This window comes from Nipponia nippon, unplaced genomic scaffold (genome assembly GCF_047370975.1).
Source record: "Nipponia nippon isolate SJK-2023a ecotype South Korea unplaced genomic scaffold, ASM4737097v1 scaffold_7, whole genome shotgun sequence".
NCBI classification, from domain to species: domain Eukaryota; kingdom Metazoa; phylum Chordata; class Aves; order Pelecaniformes; family Threskiornithidae; genus Nipponia; species Nipponia nippon.
The window spans coordinates 30,944-37,897 of record NW_028262391.1 but is presented as its reverse complement, the minus strand read 5'-3'; the positions used below and the strand labels follow the sequence as shown (position 1 = coordinate 37,897).

The 6,954-nt window shown below is 52.4% G+C and overlaps 1 long non-coding RNA gene across 3 annotated transcripts; it reads left to right on the top strand.

Moving 5' to 3' along the window:
• The first annotated feature begins 1,043 nt into the window (after nucleotides 1-1,043).
• Nucleotides 1,044-6,690, top strand: LOC148050739 (uncharacterized). 3 transcript variants are annotated; one of them, XR_015700782.1, is made up of 4 exons: nucleotides 1,044-1,300; nucleotides 2,160-2,259; nucleotides 2,793-2,888; nucleotides 2,987-6,690. It is a non-coding gene; the product is annotated as an uncharacterized LOC148050739 (long non-coding RNA). The 3 variants fall into 3 exon arrangements; XR_015700783.1 differs by having other exon boundaries at nucleotides 1,050-2,259; nucleotides 2,790-2,888; XR_015700781.1 differs by having other exon boundaries at nucleotides 1,053-2,259.
• Nucleotides 6,691-6,954: the final 264 nt, after the last annotated feature.

The window sequence follows — 6,954 nt, the reverse complement described above, 5'->3', positions numbered from 1 at the left end:
AGAGATAAGACAGAAAGTCGTCCCAGATTCGAAAGACTGTCCTTCAGACCATCGAGATGCAAGCGGAAGTCCTCCCGGAGTATAGGGCGGCTCCGCAGACCATGGAGATGACGGCGAAAGTCCACCCAGACCATCGAGAAGGTCCTCCAGAGCATAGAGAGGAGACAGAAAGTCATCCCAGATTCGAAAGACTGTCCTTCACATGATAGAGATGCAACCAGAAGTCTTCCCGGAGTATAGAGCAGCTCCGCAGACGATAGAGATGACAGCGAAAGTCCACCCAGACCATCGAGAAGGCCCTCCAGAGCATAGAGGTGAAACGAGAAGTCCCCTGGATGATACAGAAGGTCGTCCAGCCCACAGAGATTAAACTGGAATTCCTCCCAGACCATGCGCGGTGCGTCGCGGGCGGGCATCGCGCGGTGGGCGCAGCTTCCCCCCGCGGAGGGGCCAGCGGGAGCCCGGGGCGGGGCGGGGCGGAGCGGAGCAGTCGTTGGGCTGCGGCTGCAGGCAGGGAGGAGGTGAGCGGGGAAAGTCCCGAGAAGGGCGGCGGTGCCTGGGGGGGGAGCGGCCGGGCCGGCGGGAGGCACGGAGCAGGGAGGGTGCGGCGCCGTGTGGGAGCCGGGCGGGCGGGGCTTCCCGGGGCCGGGCGAGGGGGGGGGCGCGCCGGGTCGGGGCCGGGGGCGAGATCAGCCCGGAGTGGGGCGGGGGCGGCGCCGGTCCGGAGCCGGGCGGTGGGGGGGGCGCCGCGCCGGTCCTGAGCCGGGCGGCGCCGCGCCGCGCCGGTCCGGGGCCGGGCGGCAGGGGGCTTCCGTGCCGAGCGGCGCCGCGCCGGGGCCGGGCGGGCGCCGCGCCGGTCCGGGGCCGGGCGGCGGGGGGGCACCGCGCCGGTCCGGGGCCGGGCGGCGGGGGGGCACCGCGCCGGTGCGGGGCCGGGTGCCGAGCCGCTTCGGGGCTGGGCAGTGGGAGGGCGCCGGGTCGGCGCCGGTCGTGGGGGGCCGGCTGCAGCCGGTGGCGGGGGCTGCCCGGAGCCGCGCTGGGGGCTCGGCGGGGCTTCCACGTGCGGCGGTGGCGCGGTGAACGGTGTCCCCGCAGGATCCCAAAGCACGGAGGGCTGCATCCCCTGGCATCCGGGGCTTTTGGTCGGCCACGTTGGTTCCCCGGGGCATGCCGGGAGGTGTAGTTTCTAGGGCCGTGGCTGCCGGGCAAACCGCTTCGGTTTTTGCCTCCTCCTTTCCCAGCGTCACCTTCTGCGTCCCGGGAAGAAAATCCCGCGTGGGTGATTCCGCTCTGCGCTCAGGTAATCGCGTGTCTGGGGCTGCGGGAGCGGGGAGAAACCCTTGCCGGGTCAAGGACGCTCCAGGGGCGCCACATCAAAGCCAGAGGAAAGGCAAAGCCGCTGCCCGTGCAGAAAAGCCGATGACAAATTGCAGCTGAGAGAGCGCGCCGCGTTCCTGCAGTGCTCCCTTGGCAGTTTCGGCTGTTTGCCTTCCGGGCAAAAGAACAGACTTTCCTCTAGGAGAAATGAAGAGCTGCCTGTTCCCTTCTTTAGGGTCCGGTGTTTCTCTTCTGGTCGGTCGTGCTACTTTGATGGGCGAGCTGGAAATAGCCTGTTGTTTTGATACGCAGAACTAAATTGTTAGTAACATGCGGTGTCAGTAGAGTTCATTTTGGAGCACCTAGGTGCCAGTGGAAACGTAAGGAATGAAACGCGATGGAAACCGATCTTTAAACTTTAGTTTTCCTTGGTTTTTCTTTGCCATCAGAGCGTCGATGGCACGGTGGCCTGTGGCTCGGTGCACGTTCTGTTCCGTGGAGCCTTCGGTCTAGGACTTTGAAGTAACAAAGTTTGTCCTTCCAGAAAAGGGCTAGTCGCTCCTAGGATTGAGGTGTGGGCTTGGAGAGTCTCTTAAGCACGTGCCTAGAATTAAAGCCGAATTTCACTTCGTGTTGCTGCTGTTTGTCTTCACTTTCATTCCTTTCGCCACGGCTCCATCGTGAGCGGGAGCTCTGAATCATCCCTTTTTTTCAGTCTCGCACACGTTTTTTTACCCAAGGAGGTGCTACGTTTAGAAGTTAAGGAGTTTTCTCACAAACGCGTCGGTCGATGCAATTGCGTTGTGATTGTTAAAACCCCCAAAATAACACCGGTCTTACAGATCTGGCCTATTTCTTCTGAACACGGGTTCGTCGCGTGCAAATCGGGATACAGATCGTCTGCGCTTCCTGCTCTGTGGAGGACACTGTGCTGAGACAGGGGTGAGCTCCCAAAGGGAAAAAAATACAAGGTCATGGGGTTTTTTTGTTTGTATTTGGGGGCGGGGGGGTGGATTTAAAAGAAAAAAAAGAAAAAAAAAAAGAGTGGAATGTTGCCTGGTGGCAGCCTGCAGAGCTCTTTTGCTGCCCGGCCTCTCCTTTTCCTCTCTTGAAGTCCTCTTTTGTGGCTGCAATTGTCGTTTGGAGAAGTTCGGAAGAGCAGTTCAGGGACTTGCCTGGGCCCGTGTGCTAGTAATACCAGGAAGGGAAACGCTTGAACCGGTAGCAAAGAAGTTGGCTCCAAGTAGAGGTTCTGAAGGAAGAACAACGATAACAGGAAGCAAATAGCAAGTTACCAAAAAATGGGCGCGTGTCAAACGCCTCCGAGTTTTATTGCCGAATGTTGTTTGGCACTATGTTCCAAACGGCTCTTTTTTCCTTTGCTCGGCTGTAGCCTTCGCAAGACTTCACAAAACCGGGCAGCTTGGGACTCCTCCCCAGCTTTATGCTACAGGTTTTTTTTCCTCTCTCAGCAGAGTGTCAGCTGCCGCCGTTTCACCGTGGTCGCCCTTTCTTCTGCCGTGAAAGCGCAAGACGGACGGAAAGGCTGCGTAGCGGTCTGCGAGTACAAGGTACGTCCGCGATGCGTGTCCGCGTTTTTCCTAAGGCGCTTGTAGCATGGACTTCAAAGTTAACGTCAAGAATGCGCCAGCTCTCCTTCCTTCTGTAGTTTTTCTAGGAACTATTGTAACGCAGATCCTAAAAGGAAAAGAAGGTCTGCGCTGGAGCGTGTTCTGCCTGTGCAAAGCCGACTTCCCTCCGTTTATTTTGCCTTCCTGAAAGCGCAATCTTCTGTTTCTGTGCGCTTACTAGGAAATGATATTGGGACAATAGTTGCGTCCTAAAAGAGGAAAGACGCCGATTGTGAGAGTTCAGGCGTTCAGAAGAAACAGGCTTTGTTTTCGTCATAGAAGCTGTGTGCTTTTTTCAGTCAATAAGTTTTGAAAATATCTTAGAGTAGTCCTTGAAAAGCTTACTGAGATACTAGCGTCCGTACTAAAAGCGATCCAGGTCCAAGGAGAGACGTGGACAAAAGAGGAGGAATCGGCCTCGAAAATTCATGTGTGTGATTAAAAACGTTCAAAACTGTAAATACGGGTGTGAGGCATTGCAGTAGAGAAAACTCTCTCGCCTTTATATATATATATATATATTGAAAAATAATATTCATATGTATATATACAGAATTCATATATATATATAAAAAGAAGGATTTCCAAATACAAACCTATATCTGCTGTATTATATAAATGATTCAAAAATAATTTTCAGTCTTTTTCCGTTTTTTTCCGTCTCCGTTTTAGTTCACCGATGCGGGTTTTTAAATCACTTCCTGATGTTCTTAATCGCCGCTTCCTTTAAGCACTCTCCTGTCTCCTGTTGTCCTCTTTGCTGCCTTTATTCCCCTGTATTTATGTTTTAATTCTTTCTTGTCTTTCCTTAGGGCCCTCGTTTTTTGAATTTTCCTTCTCCGTCCCTTTAGTTCGCTGTCCTGTTTTTTAATTTTCCCATTTATTTCCCTAATCCCTGTTGCTTTTTCAGTGTTCTATGTTGACTTTTCCCCTTGGGGTTTAGTTGGGTTTAATTGTTTCTTCTCTTCCCTTAGTGCCCTCGCTTTCTAAATTTTCCTTCTCCGAGGGAGCTCCCTGTCACTATTGATTAAGTTTTTCCTTATTTCTTCCATCGCCCTTGCTGTTCAAAGCCTCCTGCTTTCGGCTGGCAGAGAGTTAAGGTTCTTCCTAGTAGCTGGCACAGTGCTGCGGTTTGGATTTAGGACGAGAACAATGTTGGTAACGCACTGACGTTTTGTTTGTCGCTAAGTAGCTCTTACACCGCTCAAGGACCTTTCAGCTTCCCGTGCTCTGCCCGGTGCGCCAGAAGCTGGGAGGCGCCACAGCCAGCTCAGCTGACCCGCACCGGCCGAAGCGCTGTTCCCTCCCGTGTGACGTCACGCTCGGTAGGGAAACGGGGGGTCGTTGGCCAGGAGTCAGCGATCGCTGCTCGGGGACGTGCTTGGCATCGGTCGGCGAGTGGTGAGCACCTGTAGAGTGAATCGCTTGCTTTGTATACTGTTATCGGTTTATTATTATTACTACTAGTACTATTACTACTATTCTGTTGTCTTTTCCTTCAATTGTTAAACTGTTCTTCCTTTAACCCACGAGTGTTCTGACTTCCACCCTTCCAATTTTCTCCCCCGTAGCGGCTGTGTGGTGCTTAGCTGCTGGCTGGGGTTAAACCACGACAAAAGCTTCTGTCTACTTGTATTCCGTTTGCCGTTTCCCTTTTTTAATTCTTCCTTGTCTCTATTAGTACCTTTGCTTTTTCAATTGTCTTCCTACGTCTCTCTTTTAGTTCACTGTCCCCGGTTTTCATTTTTTTCTCTTTGTTGCCCTAATTCCCGTCATTATTGAAGTTTTTTGCTTTTATCCCGTTCCCTGTCTTTAGTTTTCAAGGTGTTGTTCTCTTTCCTTAGGGTCCTCCCTTTTAACAGCCTCGGAGGGGGCGTAGCTTCCCGCTGAGGAGCGGCTGGAGGAGGCGAGGTGGTTGTCAGCCGGGTCGTCATTTAATAGTAAAGTATGAAATGGCATGTTGGTTAATCATTTCCCGTTTGGTTTTGTGGGAGCTGTGCTGGCTGCCTTGAGAATCGGCTGAGAAGTTGAGGTGAGCTGGGTGGTAGAGGGGAGGCACACGGGGCTGGCTATTTCACCCGAGCGCCACGGGAACTTTGTGTCTCCTGGCATCCTAGGTGCACCGAGCGACAGCCGCAGCATCTTTCTTGAGAACAGGCGTGGAGCAGGGGAGCAGAGCGGTGCGGTGCTTTTGAGGAGGAGGGTGTCGCAGAAGCGGTTGGCAGTAACCAGACCGATGCTGAATACCAGCACTGTGTTTTAGTTTGTTAGTGTGTTGTGGGTTTTTGGGTTGGGAGGTTTTGGGTTTTTTTGTTTTTTGTTTTTTTGGGTTTTTTTGAGATGATGAAGAGGAACTGAGTGAGTGCAGGAATGTTCTAGTTCGGTGTGTGGTGGTTTTCTTTTTTTCTTTTTTGAGGGTGGATTCAGATCCCTGGCCCTCTGAAAGCTCAGTTGCGGGGTGAGGGCTGAGGAGGTATCAAGGATAGGAATTGCAGGGAGGGGTTATAAAGTTGGTGTCGGGGAGAGGCCTGTCCAGGAGCAGTCTCCTTTGGGAAGGGAAAAGGACCGGGTTACTGTTCTTAGCACGCTGCTGACGTTGGCTGGGCAGGGCGGTTCCATCCTGTGTCTGTGTGTTCTGCTTTTGCGTAGTCTGTCTTCTGTGTCTCGTACCCTGGCTTTCTCGGGTCTTGATGTTTCCGTAGCTCTTGGTGATCATGGGGCCCCTCGGTAAGCCTCCCGAGGGTCTCGAACGCGTCGCCTCATCGGCATGGCGTTTCTTGAGCCCTGCTTATCTTGCCATCGTAGCTTAAAGCACGGACGTGTCCGGGAAGCGTCGCGTTACAGATGTTTCTGAGGGATCGTCTGTTGTGTGCTTTTTCAGTCAGTAAGTTTTGAAAATATCTTAGAGTAGTACTTGAAAAGCTTACTGAGATACTAGCGTCCGTACTAAAAGCGATCCAGGTCCAAGGAGAGACGTGGACAAAAGAGGAGGAATCGGCGTCGCTTTCCCGAGAAGCATTGCCAGCCTTGTAAGTAGCGACAGCGAGTCCTGACGTGGTTTCGGTGAGTTACTGCTTCGGCAGCGTCCTTTTTCCTTAACCTACAGCGTGTGGTTTCTTACTTCAGTTGGAAAGAGATTTTCCAGAATGGAAGTCTTTCTCATTCAAAGAAGTTGTGTTTTATGAACTCCCCATCAGAGTGGGGATCTTCAGAGATGATGCGCTTGGCAGTAGAAGTCAGCAGCAGCGAGACTTTCCGCTCTCTTAAAAAAAAAAAAAGAAAAAAAAAAAAAAAGAGAAAGAAAAGTCCGTTTGCTTCCAAAGAGCCGAGCACAGCACGTCTTCCGGAAGTTGATGGCATCGCTGGTTCTCAGGTGCAACAGCCGAGATGTCATCAACACGCGTTCCTCTGCGTGCTTCGGTGCAGCCAAAAGCGTTAGCAAATCTGCCGGTCCTTTTTGGTAGCCTTAGGCATTGCAGCCCCGGGGATTGGATTCCGCCCGCAAAGTAAAACCGTATGGGGGATCTCTTCTCTCACTGATTTTTCTACCCTAGATGTAACTTTAGGAAGAAAAAAAAAGTTAAAATTGTCTATACAAACTGCCTTGCATTGTTTCAACTGCAACTGCCAACTGGCTGTGGCGTTGTTTCAACTTTAACTGCCAACTAGCTGTGGCGTACAATTGCTTAGGTGTATTTGAGCCGTTAGGTATTTGTTCTAAACGTTGACCAGGAGAGGCAACTGAACGTTACGGGTTTTCCCCCCCCCCCCGCTCGTTTGACGGAGTGCTCTGAAGTACTTTTCTTTCTGTCTGGCTTCCAAGGGTGCGTTTCCCTGGCAGTTCAGTAGCATCTCTCTCGGGCAGCGCGGCTGGCCAGATGTCGCTCCTAATGACGTAAGGCGCAAAAAACCCCTGGTCAAATGATAACTGCGTATCTTGGAGACAGATAATCTGCTGGTATCGATTCGCAGCTGTGCAAGTTAAATTAACGCAAAAGGAAAATCC